This window comes from Symphalangus syndactylus, chromosome 16 (genome assembly GCF_028878055.3).
Source record: "Symphalangus syndactylus isolate Jambi chromosome 16, NHGRI_mSymSyn1-v2.1_pri, whole genome shotgun sequence".
In the NCBI taxonomy this organism is placed as follows: domain Eukaryota; kingdom Metazoa; phylum Chordata; class Mammalia; order Primates; family Hylobatidae; genus Symphalangus; species Symphalangus syndactylus.
The window spans coordinates 80,207,521-80,227,286 of record NC_072438.2 but is presented as its reverse complement, the minus strand read 5'-3'; the positions used below and the strand labels follow the sequence as shown (position 1 = coordinate 80,227,286).

At 36.6% G+C, this 19,766-nt stretch overlaps 1 protein-coding gene and 1 pseudogene across 1 annotated transcript in view; one reads left to right on the top strand and one right to left on the bottom strand.

Moving 5' to 3' along the window:
- The window catches only part of LOC134732761 (histone-lysine N-methyltransferase PRDM9-like), a 344,587-nt gene that overhangs the window by 116,557 nt on the left and 208,264 nt on the right, over positions 1-19,766 (top strand). The window lies entirely within an intron of this gene.
- LOC129464457 (tyrosine-protein phosphatase non-receptor type 11-like) lies at positions 16,748-18,791 on the bottom strand (annotated as a pseudogene).

Genomic DNA, 19,766 nt, shown 5'->3' with positions numbered 1-19,766 from the left:
CTCTCCCTACATGCATTTAGCACTTTATGGCTACATATATTTCTACATACAAGTACAAAATGATGAAAAACATTGAGACCATGAAAATACAAGAAGCAGCCACAAAAGCCTCAGCTCCTTCTACTTTCAGGTAGATGGATTATGAGCTATAATATGTCATCTGAAATATCCTCTGGTGATTTGTTAGGACCATCATGACTCGTAACTACCAGGAAGTTTAATGTTTCAATTTCCTGCGGTTTAACACCACCTTAAAGTTGTCAGATATCAAATGGTTCACCTGATGCAATGAGTTACTGGTATATAGAAGCTACATTGTGAGTTCAACTGCCAGTCTTTTACTTAAAGCTGGTGCCTTTTTTTCCTTTTGAGTCTTGAACACCATAGATGCAATTAGTCTGAATATTTAATAGTTAATTTGTTTCTACCTGTTTTACCAGAAATTACATCTATTAAAAATCCCACAAATTATAAATAGCTATCAGTGGTTGATGGTGACAAGCATATGATAGTATTGTCCAACCAAAAAAATTAGGAAAACAAGAATTCATTTGTGAACTCTGTGTATATTTATTAGAGAATCAAATTTCACCGCCTGATGGGTCTGGCTACAGAATCCTGTTTCTGTCCAAAACTATATTGTGTTAATGTGTGGGATATGAAATAAGTGATGGATTTGAAGGTGCATCTGTTAGATTCTAGCTCCCACTTACAAATTGTTGAAAAAATTCATTTACTGATTAGAGCAACTCATAGTACTAGTGAGTTAACCAATACTAGGGACAAATATTAATTTAAATATATTTAAATGTGATTTAATTAACAATTATAAATTAAATATTCAACTAAATAACTTAACCATAATAATTATTATGCCTTTCCTATACATCAGGCATTAAGAATTATCTCATTTAATTCTTTCTGTAATTCTATAGTATAATTTTATTATAGTTATCCTTTTATAGATGACGAAAATGAGCCTTGAAGAAATTATGTAGTATATCATTGGTTTCATATATAGCAAATTTCAATTTCAGAATTCTGGTTACACTCTATCACCTCTAGAACAGATAGACTCTACTGTCAATGTTTCTAAGAATACTAAAGACAGAAGGATATTCATCTATTTATTAATTACAAGACAAATTTCTATGTGACATACATTTAAAAAAAAACTTCATGTGATGTAATTGTAAATAGCTTATATTCAAATATTAAATAGTTTGAATTATAAAAATAATTGAATTAAATCTTAAATTAAATATTTAATTTGCTATAGAAATTTAACATGCCCTTAATATCCACCAGGCAGTACATAGCTTAAAAACATTTATCTCATTTACATATATTATTACATTTGAATAAAACTCAGTAATAGGTTATCACATAAAAAAGTTTTGTTTTAAAAAGAATGAAGTTGTAAAGTACATTTTTCCGTTTTCTTCTGCTAAAACAGAATACCACAGGCTGGGTAATTTATAAACAGTAAAAGTTTATTTGACTCGCAGCTCTAGAGACTGGGAAGCAAAATATCATGGTGCCAGCATCTGGTGAAGACATTTGTGTTGCATTATTCCATGGTGGAAGGCAGTAGGTCAAGGAAGGGCATGCAACTGAGAGAGAAATTTAGCCAAACTCTTTTTCTTTTTAAATCAAGAGCACACCCTCACGATAACTAGCCCGCTCCTGTAATAACTTCATTAATCTATTTATGTATAAGTCCTCTGCCATCATAATCTATTAAAGGCACCACATCTCAATAGCATCAAAATGTCAATTAAATTTAATTATAAGGGTACAATGAAACCCTGGCATACAGACAGTATACCTGAATATGCATAGAAGAACATAAAGTGAAGGCCATAAAGAAATACATCAAATCTAGTCTGGTTTTGAAGGATTAAAGTACTTTCATGGCTATTTATAGTTTCCCCCATAATGATCAGACCTCTAACTTATTCCAGGTATATTTTGTGAAGATATTTGATACTCTGTACTCATAAACATTGTAGAATAATAACACGTTATATCACTTAAGAAATGTTGGAGTCTACACTAAGAATTTTTGATGTATTATCTTGTTTAGTTTGTTCATAAACCTCTTCAAAAAAAGTAAATATTAGTTTCAGTTACTAATAAAATTTTTTATCTCAGATGGTTTGTCACCTGGCCAATATTCCACAGCAATTAAGTGGAAAACACACGATTATAACCAAATCTGATTACAGAGCCAACATTTTAAAATGCTGCATATTCCAGGATTTTACTTGAAGGCATAATAATTTTAATTTGTATTATGGAAAAGAAAAGCAGAAAAATGCATGCAAGCTCAGAGAACTAATCAACCATATGGAATATAAACAATTATAATTATTTGAGTCATTATGTGCCAAACACTCTCCTAAACAATTTTATGTCTGTAGATTCATTAAATTTACCCAGCACTCTTATAAAACAGATATTGTTGTTATTATAATTATTGTTGACATTTTAACGATCATGAGAAACAAGCACGGAGTAGTTTAAACCTTGACAAAGATCATGAACTGAGCACTTGCTTAAGTCTGAATTTGAGATTTGTAAAGGTAGCACCAGTGCTTGTGCCTTGGACACTATACCTTATTGCATTTCTCTGCTTGCCAATCAAACAACTATTTCCTCATCTTTTGGTAATAGTCCCTACAGGTCTTTAGAGAGATTAGTCTTATGCCATTCAACTTTATCCTGATTGACTATCTTAAAACAGCTCTCTGCCTCAATAAAGAGTTGGGTACACAGTTATGTATATTCAGATATAATATCTCCAAAATAATCTATTATTAAGTTTTATTACTATATATATATAACAGCCATATATTATTTACAATTAAATCACATGACTCAACTTGATTCAACCTGTGTCTCTGTCTATCCTAGAAATCCTGAGTTGAACTGAATATCTGCGGGAGACAGTTGAAGATGAGTCACTCTGACCTTTGTACCTCAAAATGTGGACATTAAGTCCTTACCCATGCAGAATGTCCTTCCTGAAATCTGATACAATAAAATTTATCTTTATTTTCTACTCTATGGCATTCCAATATTTTATTTTCTTCTCAGGAAAATACATTTTCTGTTACTTGAATTCAAATTATTCCAACTGATATGACATACCATAGGCACAATCTTATTATTTTCACCTAAATTTTCCTCAAATTCCTTTAATTGGTACTTATCAAGCACTTATTACAGGCAAAGCTATGAAATAGGAAGTAAATTAAAATTGACAAATTGCGAGTAAGACATGAGATTAACACGAGAGTAGTTTCTAATGGAAGAGCCTGCGTTTAGCTAACAACCACAAATTAATTACGTCAAACAATTACTAAGCCCTTATTTTGTGCCAGTTCCATATTAGCATATACTTTTGCGATGAAGCTATTTATTTCTAAAACAGATGTTTTGTGTTAAGGGATAATCTGGAAATAAATGACTGTAAATTTAACTTGTTTGTTGAAATATGGATCTAACATGCTTTCAGTTCAAAGTTACATTATTTCAAGAGGTATTCCTTGTATATCTATTGCATATTCCATAATTTTAAATGTAGTTTAGATTAAAATCACAGAAGTCCTTGCAGTGTATTATGAGCTTAATTCACATTGTAAAAAACATATCTCTTCTATAGTACTATACGATGCACACCTCACCAAAATGTAGAAATCACTTGTCTGTTACTATCTTTATGCTATAATTTCATACATTTTAAATTTGTTATTTAACAAGGTAAAGCTAAAGGGAAGTGAGTTCAACTTGTAGCAATGGGACAGAACTTGATTGGTAGAAACTAAAAATAGGATCCAATTTTATCGTTTGGTTTTATTTATGTATTTATGTATTTATAGTTCAATTGATTTTGGGGGAACAGGAAGGTATTTGGTTACATGATAAGTCCTTAAGTGGTGATTTCTGAGGTTTTGGTGCACACATCACCCTGTACCCAATGTGTAATCTTTTATTCCTCGCCACCCACCACCCTTTCCTCCAAATCCCTCATGTCCAATCTATCATTCTTATGCCTTTGCGTCTTCATAGTTTAGCCCCCACATATGAGTGAAAACATAAGAAGTTTGGTTTCCCATTCCTGCATTATCTCGCTTAGAATAATAGCCCCCAATTCCATCCAGGTTGCTGGGAATGCCATTATTTTGTTCCTTTTTTATGGATGAGTAGTTTTCCATGGTATATATATATATATACCACATTTTCTTTATTCATCCATTGATTGATGGGAATTTGGGCTGGTTCCATATTTTTGCAATTGCAAATTGTGCTGCTATAAACATGCATATGCAAGTATCTTCTTTGTATAATGGCTCCTTTACCTCTGGATAGATATCTGGTGGTGGGATTGCTGGATCAAATGGTAGATCTATTTTTAGTACTTTAAGGAATCTCCACACTGTTTTCCATAGTGGTTGTACTAGTTTACATTTCCACCAACAGTTTAAAAGTGTTCCCATTCACTGTATCCACACCAGCATTTATTATTTTCTCAATTTTTTGATTATGGCCATTCTTACAGGAGTGGGGTAATAGAGCATTGTAATTTTGATTGGCATATCCCTGATAACTAGTGATGTTGAGCATTTTTCCATATGTTTATTAGCAATTTATATATCTTCTTTTGAGAATTGTCAATTCATGTCCTTAGCCTACTTTTTGATCGGATTGTTTATTTTTTTCTTGCTGATTTATTTGACTTCTTTGTAGATTCTAGATATTAGTCCTTTGTTGGATGTATAGGTTGTAAATATTTTTCTCCCACTCTATGGGTTGTCTGTTAACTCTGCTGTTTATTTTTATTTGCTGTGCAGAAATTTTTTAGTTTAATTAAGTTCCATCCATTTATCTTTGCTTTTGTTGTATTTGCTTTTTGGTTCTTGGTCATGAAGTCTACCTATGCCAATTTCTAGAAGGGTTTTTTTTTTTTTTTTCCAATATTAGCTTCTAGAATCTGTATGGTTTCAGATCTTAGATTTAAGTCTTTGATTCATCTTGGGTTGACTTTTGTATAAGGTGAGAAATGAGGATCCAGTTTCATTCTTCTACATGTGGCTTGCCAATTATCCAAGCACCATTCGTTGAATAGGGTCACTTTATGTTTTTGTTTGTTTTGTTGAAGATCAGTTGGCTTTAAGTGATTGGCTTTGTTTTTGCATTCTCTATTCCATTCCATTGGTCTATGTGCCTATTTTTATACGAGTACCATGCTGTTTTGGTAACTACAGCCTTATAATACAGTTTGAAGTCAGGTAATGTGATGCCACCAGATTTGCTCTTTTTCTTAGTCTTGTTTTGGCTATGTGGGCCCTTTTTTGCTTCCTTATAAATTTTAAGATTTTTTTTTCTGGTTTTATGAAGAATGATGGTGGTGTTTTTATGGGAATTGAATTGAATTTGTAGATAGCTTTTGGCAGTATGGTCACTTTTACGATATTGATTCGACTCATCCATGAGCATGGCAAGTGTTTCTATATGTTTGTGTCATCTATGATTTCTTTGAGCAGCGTTTTGTAGTTTTCCTTATAGAGGTCTTTTACATCCTTGGTTAGGTATATTTCTCTTTTATTTTTGAGATGAAGTTTTGCTCTTGTTGCCCAGGCTGGAATGCAATGGTGCGATCTCGGCTCACTGCAACCTCCATCTCCTGGGTTTAAGTGCTTCTCCTGGCTCAGCCTCACGAGTAGCTGGGATTATAGGCATGCACCACTATGCCCAGCTAATTTTGTATTTTTGGTAGAGATGGGGTTTCTCCATGTTGGTCAGGCTGATCTCGAACTCCCAACCTTAGGTGATCCGCCAGCCTCAGCCTCCCAAATTGCTGGGATTACAGACAAGAGCCACTGCACCTGGCCTGGTTAGGTATATTTCTGTTTTTTTTTTCTTCTTCTTCTTTTTTTTTTTTGCAGCTATTGTGAAAGGGGTTGAGTTTTTCATTTCTTTCTCAGCTAGCTCACTGTTGGTATATAGTAGAGCTACAGATTACAGATTTGTGTACATTAATTTCATATCCTGAAACTTTGCTGAATTCATTTGCCAGTTCTAGGAACTTTTTGAATGAGTCTTTAGGATTTTCTATGTATACAAACATCATCAGCAAACAGCAACAATTTGATCAGCTTCATTTCCTTGTTACTGATTTGGATGCCGTTTATTTCTTTCTCTTGTTTGATTGTCCAGTACTATGTTGCATAGAAATGGTAAACGTAGGCATCCCTGTCTTGTTCCAGTTCTCAGAGGGAACACTTTCAGCTTTTCCCCATTCAGTATTATGTTGGCTGTGAGTTTGTCATAGATGGCTTTTATTACATTGAGCTACATTGCTTGTATGCTGATTTTGCTGAGAGTTTTAATCATAAATGGATGCTGTACTTTGTCAATCGCTTTTTCTGTGTCTATTGAGATGATCATGTGATTTTTGTTTTTAATTCTGTTTATGTGATATATCACATTTATTGACTTACATAGGTAAAATCATCCCTGCATCTCTGGTATGCAACCCACTTGATCATGGTGGATTATCTTGTTGATGTGCTATTGGATTCAGTTCACTAGCATTTTGTTGAGGATTTTTGCATCTATGTTCACTAGGAATATTGGTCTGTAGTTTTCTTTTTTTGTTATGTGCTTCCCTGGGTTTGGTGTTAGGGTTGTACTGGCTTCTTAGAATGATTTAGGGAGGATTACCTTTCCGTCTATCTTTTGGAATAGTGTCAACAGGATTGGTACCAATTCTTCTTTGAATGTCTCATCAAATTTAGGTGTAAATCCATCCTGTCCTGGACTCTTTTTGTTGTCATTTTTAAAAATCACTGTTTCAATCTCGCTGCTTGTTTTTGTTCTGTTCAGAGATTCTGTATCTTCCTCGTTTAATCTAAGAGAGTTGTATATTTCCAGGAATCTATCCAACTCTTCTAGGTTTTCTAGTTTACCTGTGTAAAGATGTTCATAGTAGCCTTGAATAATCTTTTATATTTCTGTGGTATTGTTTGTAGTATCCCATTTTGTTTTTAATTGACCTTATTTGAATTATCTCTCTACTTTTCTTGGTTAATCTCACTAATGATGTATCAATTTTATGTATCTTTTCAAAAAAACAGGTGTTTGTTCCATTTATCTTTTGAATTTTCGGACTGTTTGTTTCAATTTCATTTAGTCTGCTCTAATCTTTGTTATTTCTTTTCTTCTGCTGGATTTGGGTTTCGATTGCTCTATTTTACTCCAGTTCCTTGAGGTGTAACCTTAGATTTTCTATTTGTGCTCTTTCAGACTTTTTGATGTAAGCATTTAATGTAATGAACTTTCCTCTTGCACCACTTTTCCTGTATCACAGAGGTCTTTATAGGTGGTGTCACTATTATCATTCAGTTCAAAGAATTTTTAAATTTCCCTCTTGATTTCATTGTTGACCCAAAAATACTTCAGGACCAGGGTATTTTATTTCCATGTATTTGCATGGTTTTGAGGGTTCTTTTTAGAGTTGATTTCCAGTTTTATTCCACTGTGGTCTGAGAGAGTACTTCATATAATTTCAATTTCTTAAATTTACTGAAACTTGTTTTGTGGCCTATCATATGGTCTATCTTGGAGAATGTTCCATGTACTGATGAATAGAGTGTATTTTCTGCAGTCATTGTGCAGAATGTTTTGTGAATATCTGTTAAGTCAATTTGTTTTAAGGTATAATTTAAGTCCATGGTTTCTTTGTTAACTTTCTGTCTTGATGACTTGTCTAGTGCTGTCAGTGGAAGATTAAAGTCCCCCATCTATCTCACTTCCTAGGTCCAACAGTAATTATTTTATAAATTTAGGAGCTCTTGTGTTAGGTGCATATATATTTAGAATTCTGATATTTTCCTGTTGGACAAGTCCTAGTCCTTGTATCATTACATAACGTCCCTATTTGTCTTTTGTAATTACTGTTGCTTTAAAGTTTGTTTTGTCTGATGTAAGAGAAGCTACTTCTGCTTGTTTTTGGTGTGCATTTGCATGGTATATCTTTTTCCACTCTCCTGAAAATAGCACATACTTGGTTGGTGAATTCTTATCCATCCAGCCATTCTGTACCTTTTAAGTTGAGCATTTAGCCTATTTACATTCAGTGTTAGGATTGAGATGTGAGGTGTCATTCTATTAATTGTGCTCTTCCTTGCTTGAATACTCTCAGCATTCGTTTTCTGGAAAAGACTGTATCTTTCCTTCATTTATGAGCCTTAGCTTCGCTGGATACAAAATTCTTGGCTGATATTTGTTTTGTTGAGGAGGTTAAAAATAGGATCCCAACCCCTTCTACCTAGTAGGGTTTCTGCTGAGAAATCTGCTGTTAATCTGACAGGTTATCCTTTATAGGTTACCTAATGCTTTTATTTCACAGCTCTTAAGAGTCTTTCCTTTGTCTTGACTTTAGATAACCTGAGGAGTATGTGCCTAAGTGATGATCTTTTTACTATGAATTTTCCAGGTGTTCTTTGAGCTTTTAGTATTTGGATGTCTAGATCGCTAGCAAAGCCGGGTAAGTTTTTCTTGATTATTCCCTCAAATATGTTTTCCAAACTTTTAGATTTCTCTTCTTCCTCAGGAACACCAATTATTCTTACTTTTGGACATTAACGTAGTCCCAAACTTCTTGGACATAGCTTTTATTTTTAAAAATTATTTTTTCTTTGTCTTTGATGGATTGGGTTAATTCGAAAGCCTTGCCTGTGAGCTCTGAAGTTCTTTCTTCTGCTTGTTTGATTCTATTGCCAACACTTTCCAGTGTGTTTTGCATTTCTCTAAGTGTGTCCTTGATTCCTAGAAGTTGTGATTTTTTTAAATTTATATCACTGAAAATTTTTCCTTTCATATCCTATATCATGTTTTTGATTTCTTTAAATTGGACTTCACCTTTCTCCGGTGCCTCCTTGACTAGCTTAATAATTGACTGTCTGAATTCTTTTTCTGGCAATTCAGAGATTATTTTCTTGGTTTAGATACATTGCTGGTGAGCTGGTATGATCTTTTGGGGGTGTTAAAGAACCTTGTTTTGTCATATTACCAGAATTGTTTTTCAGGTTCCTTCTCATTTGGGCAGAATATGTCAGAGGGAAGATCTGGGATTCAAGGGCTGCCATTCAGATTCTTTTGTCCCGCAGGGTGCTCCCTTGATGTGGTGTTCTCCCTGTTCCCATAGAAATGGGGCTTCCCGAGAGCTGAACTGGGTAGTGATTGTTTTTGCTCTTCTGGGTCTAGCCACTCAAGGTCCGGGCTGGTACTGGGGAGTGTCTGCAAAGAGTCCTGTGATGCGATCAGTCTTCAGATCTTTCAGCGGTGAATACCAGCACCTGCTTTGGTGGAGGTAGCAGGGGAGTGAAGTGGACTCTTTGAGGGTCCCCAGTTGTGTTTTTGTTTAGTGGACTGGTTTTGTGTTAGTTGGCCTCCAGCCAGGAGGCGGACTTTCAAGAGTCCATCAGCTGTGGTCCTATAGGGAGGATGCAAACTTGCTCTAGGGACGCCTGGTTAAGTATTCAGGAATCTCAGATTGTGATCAGGGCTATAGAGCTCCCAAGAGATTATGACCTTTGTCTTTGGCTACCAGGGCAGGTAGAGAAAGACCTACCAGGTCGGGGGCAGGGATAGGCATATCTGAGCTCAGCCTCTCCTTGGGAAGGGCTTGCTGTAGCTATTGTGGGGGATGGGGCGTGGTTCCCAGTTCAATGGAGTTATATTCCCATGGGGATTATGGCTGCCTCTGCTGACTCATACAGGTCACAGGTCACCAGGGAGGTGGGCAAAAGCCAGGAGTCATTGGCTTCACTCTGCTTCTCTGCAGTCAGTAGTCCTAAAGGTCAATTTCATTCCCACTTGTGGTCCCCTAACAGTACCGTGTCTATTTCCAGGCAACTGCTGACTAGGGCTGAGAATTTGCCTCAGAACAGGAGCCTCGCCATTGAGAAAGCAAGCAGACGCTCAGTTTTTTGGCATTTCAGATAGCCTGCATGGGTGATCCAGTTCCTTCAAAGGGTCTGTGGATTCTCTCACCTTTCCTAGTATGTTCCTGTGGTAGTTCTTGGAGCAAAAGACTCACAAAAATGTGAGTCTTCACAAACTGCTCTGTCTGACCAAGTGGGAGCTGCAGACTTTAGTCCTGTCTTCTAACCATCATCTTAATCTTCAGTATCCAATTTTAGACACTCCTTATGTTGTAGTTATCAGAGTGCTTCTACGCATGGAAGCCTTACAAATTAACTCTCCTGGACAGCAGAGAAGCCCAGAGATGTGAGGCAGACACTTGGAACCACTTTTTCACCAAAGATTTGCTCTGAGGAGGGTGGGGATCTGAGAAGCTGAACAGTCATCTGTGGTTGAGAGGTGAGAAACTTACCAGAGTTTTGGACAATTGCACAGAGTTGATGAGAGGGCATAAATTGGAATTTGAGGCTGACCTGGAAGAAGGATCCTGGATTCCACACCAAAATTTCAGTTGAGCCCTGAGAGGATATGCCTTAGGTTAGGTGAAGAGCAATATGCCAGCAATAACAGTAACTGAAGCCAGCATCAAAGCAAGTCAAGGTCCATTTGTATTAAGGTTACCTGCACACTGTTTAATTGATTCTTGAAGAAAACATTTTTGGATGAAAAAACAGTTTGAGTTTTAAGTTATCTTGCAATGTTTTATACATAATTTCTTGCTCTCATGCAAAAATAGGCATGCAGCAACACAGTAACAGCAACAACACACACACACACAAACTGAAAGCAAACCAAAGAAAGAAAGAAAGAAAAAAAAAGCAGAAATATCATAGTAAAACTGCCAAAAACAAAGAGGAAAATTATAAAGGCAGCAAGAAAATAGAATTAGAGAAACCAGAAAAAAGCATGTTGCCTTCAAAAAACTTCCCCAAAGAAACAATAGAAGCCAGCAGACAATGGGCTGAAACCATTGAAGTGCCACCTTAGAACCCCAGAATTCGATACCTTGTGAAAATATCATTCATAAATGAAGATAATTGTTAATTTCTGAAAAACAGAAACTAGAAGAAATCAGCTGTGTAAGTCCCCAATTAAAGAAAATGCTACAGGAAGATTTTTTTGGCACTGGAAAACAATCACAGATAGAACGATGGGGATAAAGAAAGCAGAGGGAAGAATGTGGCAGGCAAATTTGAAGGTGGATTAAATGAAATTGACTAAGGAAATAATTATATGTTGTAGAGCTCTATATATAATACTTATGCACAATTAAGTACATATTATAGATATGCATGCACCTTAATTAAAGCACATATCTACAATAAAACTAAAGGCATGGGGAAATAACAGGAGACAGATGTTCTAAGAATTCTAAGACCCCTATATTGTCTGAAATCCAGAAATATTCTAGGAAACACACTCTGTCCTATACTAGTCCTGTATTTTATTTTACCATTAATGAGTTAAGTGTATCTTATAAATTTTAGATGAATTGTCAACTAAAAGTAAAATAATAACTAGCAAATTATCAAAAAGGCAAATGGAAATTGATTAAAAAACATATAATACATCCAAAAAATGGAAGAAAGAATGAAAAAATTATAAAATAAAAAAGTCTACTTAAACACACGTCAGTAATTAGGGTAATTATAAATGAATTAAACAACAATTTTTTTAAAAGTTTGTCACACTGGTTTTTAAAAAATATATACTGCCTATTACTATCTAAACACCATATAGTAAATATAAGATAGGTAGACTAGTACGAAAAAAATAAATAAAATGAAAACATTTATCAAAATAGAACTTGCTTACCAATATATAGAGAAACTTTAACCTGTGCTGGCATGTGATTTGCATTAAAAAAATAGCAATTATTTTTATTACATCTCGAGTTTGACCTGGAGATGTTATTGTCTGGGTTTATTTTTCATTCTCTACCCTTCACAATGTTTAATTTTTCTCTCACATTGCTTCTTTCAGAATGTTCTCATTCCAGAATTATCTGATATTGATACTACCATTGATGTATTTATTAGAATTCTGCAATAAATTCTTTATAACAAACTCAAAATCTCAATGACTTATAGAAAGTTTTTTTTTTTCTTTTTTACTTATAGAAACATGGGCTTCCATATTCCCTGTGAGTTCCTCATTCTGGAATTAGCATTAGCCTTGGTTATGTGCTTTTCAAGGCAGATGGTAGAAGAAATGTAAGAGCTAAGCTAAACTACACAAGCACATTTTAAGCAGAAACTCAGGGCATCTCCTAATATCCTATTATTGGCCACAAGAATCATTTGGTGAAGCCTTCATCAATGTGATATGCTGGATGGTCTGTGTTCTCTCCTGGAGGCACTGCAGTCACATGGCAAATGTTGGTGTATCATTTTATTACAAGAAGGGAGTGAAGAGATGGAACAATAATTTTATGTATTACATTTGGCAAATTTACCTTTACATTTGTTCAATTGTCACTTCCATAAGAAATCATGTACACAAGCCCACAGTGTAGGCACAATACAGTAATATATTCCAGCAGTGTACCATTTTGTCCTAGGAGTTTTATTGTGTTTCTTGCCCATACATATATATTTGTTGAGAATAAGCTCTGTGTAGATGTATATGTATGGGCAATTTACATATGTTTATATAAATCACATATTTTTAAAATTAGTTCAATATGATTATAGTAAGTGTCCATTAAATACTTGAAGAGGCTTGTCCAGAGATAACGCATTATCTCAATTGATTGTTCACAGTCACAGATCGAACTTCTGTTCTACTCTTTTCCTCCTTCTCACTATTGCACTTGACTAGTCTTAAAAAAATAAAAATAAAAAAATAAATACTTGTTAAAGAAATAAAATTTTTGAAATGGAGTCTCACTCTGTCACCCAGGCTGGAGTGCAGTGGCATGATCTTGGCTCATTGTAACATCTACCTCCTAGGTTCAAGTGATTCTCCTGCCTCAGCCTCCCAGGTAGCTGACATTAGAGGCACCCGCCACCACGCTTGGCTAATTTTTTTTTTTTTCATTTAAGAAAATGGTTTTATTCCTAATTTTTAGTTCCCATACAGTTTACAAATACACTTTTACTCTGATAATACAGCTTTGCAACTAGCAAAGCAGTTGCACTAAAATTCATAAATATAGGTGGGGAGAAAATTAACATTCACTAATATTTCTCTACATAAACTATTCTTTTAATGTCATTTTTTAAAAAACAGTTGCAAATAGACTACATAATATACGTGGGCAAAAAGGTAATTAAGTGAATCTCTTGAAACACTAAATGTATAATAAACAGCATATTATCAACATTTACATGATTCACATCAAAATGATGACATCCTAAAACATATTCCTTTTAAAGGATAGATTTATCAATAAATATTGCATATCTTTTAATACTCTGGTGCAATACTTCATATATTGCAGGAAAATTAATTATAGATCTAGTCATCAGCTTAATCAGGGATCCTTTTCCCATTAGCTTTTATTAATAAAAGAATCACAATTAGGTCATAAATAAACAGGCAAATTATTAATTACATGATTTGAGGCTTACGATGAAAACTTGTCAAAATTAGTTTGATATACAGCAAAGTTATACGACACACTAAAACCAACTATTCAATGGTTTTTGCCTTGTGTGAACTGCCCATAGTGAAAAACAAACAAATTTTTAGTGATGAAAGATACTATAAACTATATTTCGGAATGTTTCAAGAGGAAGAAGGAAAAAAGATTTCAACAAAATTAAGGGCAAATACAGATCCTAACAAAGGCATCCTGACATCAGGGAGGCCATGTGCTTGCTATATGTAAAACTTGAGTTCCCCAACAACATACAGAAAACAAAAGCTGCACTGGCTTTGTAGTTATGTCTACAGTCTAAGTTTCCCTTGTGGATACTGAGCTACAAGAAAACACTTCAAAATTGCAAACCTTTCCACATCCCCCTGAATTAAAAAAACGCAAGATGTTATTAGTTCTTAAAATCCCCAATAAAATAACCCCTAAAAATAATCTTGACCATTTTCTTGGCTGTTTCCCCAGAGCAACTGGGCTCTTTAAAGAATGCACACACACCAAGAAAGTCCTACCCATGTTTTCTCATCCCCAATTAGCCACATTTGAAAAGACCTTGATTTCAGTGGGAGAGATGACCATTAAGTTTCAGAAGGGCCACACCCTAGACACAAAGTGCCTTTTAGTTTTTCTTTTTTTTTGAAAAAGTTACTAAGACTGTGAAATTTGGCTTTTTTTTTTTTAACCCCAATACCATGTGCCAGATAAATCTTTCACTCCAAAATATAAAATCCTATGCTTATAATTTTAAAATCCTCAGTGAGCTATGGAATATTGTGCATATTTAATACCTACCAGAAACCTAGAAGTAAATGGCATCCATGTGTCTGTCACACCGACTCTCCAAATAAACTGAATCACCCGTTACTGACTGCTCTGGTCCTGGGCTTTCTGACTTCCTCAGAAACCACCTCTTTGGAACTTTCATTTCTACAATTTTTTTAAAACTTGCACCTAATCCCAGCCCCTCTGCCTGATTCCATCCCATGTAAAGTAAACTCATCCGAGAACCTGTGGTCACCTTTTACCAAACACATGATAAGCCTTAGCAATCTAGGGTCTATGATAACTCTGGCCTTGGCCTAAGTTCACATAAGAACGTGATAGTTTGTTGACCTCATGGAGGGGAATCTAAATGAAATCAGTATCTTGTAACAAACAAAGCTAGCCAAGATCAAGTATTTCCATTCTGAGGATAAAAGCAACTGATCTTAATCAACAGGCAGAGATGTTAATGCAGGAGATACATTTGCACAAACTCTTCTGTGCTGGTGAAAGACTTTACCCCCAAAGTCAAGTCAAGACAAAACCAAAGCAAAATGGAGAATGAGTCAACGTAACAATGCAATAAAAAGAACAGGATTCAAGCTTCTTGCTGCAAATACTGAACTGAAATCTTTTTCTTTACAAGTTTGACTAGAAGACAGCAGTCACAACATTTCCCTAATAAGGGAATACCTTCAGGCCACACCTGTGTTCTGAAGCAATTCAAAGTTCAATGAATATTGGGGGGCGGGGGTAGGGGCTGATATATATTTTGTCAGTGAGAATGGCAGCCAAACTACCTTAGAGTCTCAAGAGACTGAGAGACCTCAGAAAGGAATTATTACCAGGGCTGGATCTAGGCCTTCCTTTCAGGAGCCACAGTCAGAAGAATCCAAGGAGACCGTAACTTCACGGCAAAGATGCCATAGCATTTTATTACCATTACAAAGGACAACCAATGATATTTTCATTGAAATATCCACACTGAATGATGATTCAACATATGAGGCAAAGAGAGATGTCTTTGGAGAAGGGCTTAAGGTAGAATATTAGCAAATCTTACCAGTTGGCTAAAACAAAAATGAGCTTGTTCAACCTGGCTGGAGGCCTGTTAGGGCTGTTCCTTCTCACTGTGGCCTGACTGAAAACCAGTGGCATTAAGAAAGAGTCACATTTCCCAAGTCTGAGGGTGCCCCAGTGGGGTGGTGCTGCTCTCAAAAGCCCTGTGTCCCTAAACACATCCATCCTCACAAGATCAGTTTCCCCAAGTGCTGGTTCCAAAAATAGGCTCAGAGTTGGCAGAAATCATTCAGGAAGCTTCTTGAAGGCCCTCTCTTTATTTCTCAGTCTGACTTTCAACTTGTCCCAGCTACTGTAAGCAGCTTCGGCTTCCCAAGTTCACTAGCAACTTCTACTTTTGCTAATGTCCTTGGTTTTCCATGGCCAAGGCTGTGGTTGTGACCGTCTGTTAGACTAGTGGCCCCCCAATTAGCTGCACCTCCATTTCACACCCTTTTCTTGAATCTGGGCTGGGCTTGTGACTTGTTTATTAAGTAGAGGGCATACTCCAGCTCTCTTCTGATTAGAAAAAATCATCATCAATAGAGGGCAGTAGAAGGAACACTGTGACAATTCTGCACTTAAGTCTTCAGAAGGCCTGGCCACTCTGCTTTTGAGCTCTTGGGAGCTCTGAGCTGCATGTGAGAGGTCTAGGTACCCTGCCAGCCAGGCCGCTGAAAGAGACTACATGGAGAAGGAGAGACTCAAGACTGCAGGCAGAGAGATAAGCCCAGCCATCCCAGTCTCTCTGCTGACCTGCTGACCACATGAGTGGCCACCTGCAGGCTGGCAGAAGAACAGCCCAGCTGAGCCCAGCTCAGACTGAAGAACAGTTGGGGGTGGTGATTTTTTAAGCCACTAAAGTTTTAGGGTAAGTTTGTCAGCAACATTTGACAACCAAAAACACTGATCATTCATAGATGCCTTTTTTCTAAGTACAAGATAATTACTCAAATGCAAAGAAAATATGGCAAACGTTTTCCCACCACAACCTTCTCAGTCAACAGCTGAACTATAATTGGTCATCGGCTGAAAAAAAATAAAAAGCCACATCTCTTATCTTAGTTCATAAATATCCATGATTCTTTTCCTATGACTCTTTAATGCCAATGCAAAAGTAGACCAGTCAGCTTCTGACAGTCTCAGGCACTGGCTTAGTTCTCATTTGGCCAAAAATAGAAGCTATCAAAATGAATTATCCACTACTGGATACATGATGGTAAATGAGATCGTTCTCACTTTTCTAGGATGTCGTTACTTAATTTTCCTAAATCATTTCTTCTTATCATCCTCCACAATGAGGAAAAAAAAATAAACTGGTTAAGGTTATAAAAAGAAAGAAAAAAGCCTGTTACTAGAATTTGAATCCCCATCATCTGCAAAATACAGCACACAATTTAACTGCTTCTTCAATTTAAAACAAATTCTATAAAATATAATGTTGTCTACATCGTAGAGATGATTTCTTCTTATCTGAGGAAATAAGTAATTGGGAAGCAGGTATTTTTGAGTTAAAATACAGTGATCTTTAAGTGGTTTCAAATTTTGCTTATCAAAAGGTAGTCAACCACAGTGAAAACCTTCCAAATCTAAATTCTGTCTTCACATAAACTTTCTTGCATCTGTTCTTGATCTTTTTAGAGAGAGGGTGAAAGTCCACATCTATTTCTGTGCTGAAGTTTTGGCAGGTTTTCTCATCTGCAACTTTTCTGCTGTTGCATCAGGCCCACGTTTTCAGACTCTAGCACTGTCTTCTCCTCATCATTTCTGCACACGGTGGCGTTGGAGTACAAGGCAAGAGGGGGCTCTGATCTCCACTTGTCTGGTCTGCTAGAGAATATTTAATATCTGTATATTCGTGCCCTTTCCTCTTGCTTTTCTGCTCTTCTTCAATCCTGAGCTGCAGTGTTTCAATATAATGCTGGACTGTCATATAGATAAATCAGTACTATGCTTCTGTCTGGACCATCCCTGACCTCTGAGACTGCACCATCTGGATGGTTTTGGGAACGTCAATGTTGCAGTCAACACCTTTCTCTCTGACAATGTCAATAAGAATATCAATCACAATGAATGTCCCTGTCTGGCCAATTCCAGCACTGCAGTGCACCACGACTGGCCCTGCATCCATGATGCTCTCCTGCTTATGGTACACCTCCTCCAGGAAGTCCAGCATGCCCCCCGGTCACTGGGCACTCCATGGTCCGGCCAGGTCCGAAAGTGGTATTGCCAGACCCTTCTCTCCGTGTTCCCTCGTCCAACCTTTGAAAGTTTAAGTTCTCTTAGCGTATAGTCATGAGAGGCACTATCTCTGACGTTCCTAACACGCATGACTCCATATTCTTTTAGAGCATACTCATCAGGCCAGTATTTGACACATTTACTCTTTCCTCTCTCCACTTCTTTTGCTGTCATGACAATCACTAGGGAGTTTTCCTGGAATACCATCCGCCAAAAGTCATTCACCGTGTTTTGCAGGCAGTCTTGTGTGGCAATGTAACTCTTTTAGGGCTTTGAATTGTGGCACTTGGTGTCAAATTCAGGAATGATGATATTTGCTTTGATGTAATCTGAAACAGGCTCATTGGGCTCACTGTCATGTAGGACAACTGTGGTATGATCAAAGGGCAGGATGTTTTTATATCTATTTTTGTTTCTGTTTTCTTGCCTTTGACCTTCTTTTCAGCTGTAGAGAAGTTTGCACTCTTGTTGTTGTAGTGTCTCAAATTTTTCCCAAAAGCCTTGTTTGACTTCATCTGTTGTCTCAGCTAATTTGCTTAGTTCTCGAACTCTGCTTTCTATTTCAGCAGCATTTATACGAGTCGTGTTAAGGGGCTGCTTGAGTTGTAGTACTGTAACCAGTGTTTCCACCATAGGATTCTTCTTGTAATGTTCCTCAAGATCTGTCAAAGGATCAAACCATTCTCCTCCACCAACGTTGTATTTCAGTTCTTTCAGAGGTAGGATCTTCACAGTTCAGAGGATATTTAAACTCAACGACATCTCCATTCTTCCCTTTTAATTGTCCAGGATGTTCCATGTAATACTGGACCAACTCAGCCAAAGTGGCAAATTTCTCCCCTCCATACAGGTCATAGTAATCACCAGCGTTCTGAATCTTGATGTGGGTGACAGCTCCATTTCTTCTAATGGAAAGTGTGAAGTCTCCAGGATTGCTTTTACTAGGCCTTGCCAAAAAACTGCCATCAACTCCTCTTGTTAACAGTAGGTTTTCTGCCTCCACACCAGTGATATTTGGGTGAAACCGTCTCCGCGATGTCATGTTCCTGCCACCTTCTGGCTCCACGACGGACCCGCTCCTTGCTCAGGCTCTGCTGGGCTCGGTCACATCGGGCTGGCCCGAAGGAGGCCTGCTCAGGACCGGACGCGGGACAGAGTCAGCCGGCCGTGCACAGACCCCCTCTGCAGTCCTGAGGATCCTGGAGAGCATGCAGCCACCCCCCGGTCTGGCTGGCTCCTCCTCCAGCTAATTTTTGTACTTTTAGTAGAGACAGGCGTTTCACACTTTTGGCCAGGCTGGTCTTGAACTCCTGACCTAAAGTGATCCACCCTCCTTGGCCTTGCAAAGTGCTAGGATTACAGGCTTGAGCCACCATGCATGGTCGGGCCTCTATTTCAATATGATTTTTATTTGGATGGACATCTGGAGAAGCCTATGCTGTATTATATCGCTTTGCTTTCCATAACTATAGAAATATCTATATTACAAGCTATATATAATTTCATGAATTTCAGATAAAACACTGAAGGTCTGAGCATGGGATTCATGCAATATAGTAATTGTAATATCCAACATTAGAAAGATATGGATTTCCTGTTATTGGACTATCTCACTATATTTTTCTTAGCTTATAAGAACAACTGAAGAAAATTATGGTGTATTATAGGATGGACATGATTTTCCTGAATTTCCAATAAAATTCTAGAGGCTCTCATTAGAAGACCAACAATGTAAAATAGTAAAACTGATATATCCACTATTAGAAAGATGCAAACTTCAAAATGATATTCTTGTCTTCTGATAGAATTGCTTTTGTACATCTATACATTCAGAGTTTTGTTTTGTTTTCTGAGCCGGTTATGAGAAGAAACAGAAATTTTAGGAAATGAAACTTTATTTTCCGCAGTATTTTAGTTTTGTACATTAAACTTCTTTTACTTACAATATTTTGTATTTACTTTCTAGCATTTTTTCTTCTTCTCATACTTATGTGTTGATGCATGGGGTACCTGATAAAATAGATACAATTGATTATTCCTATAAAGATTTATATGCCTCAAAAACTGGAAGTTGCCTTACATTTTCATAATTTGTTTCTTTATATTTGAATAA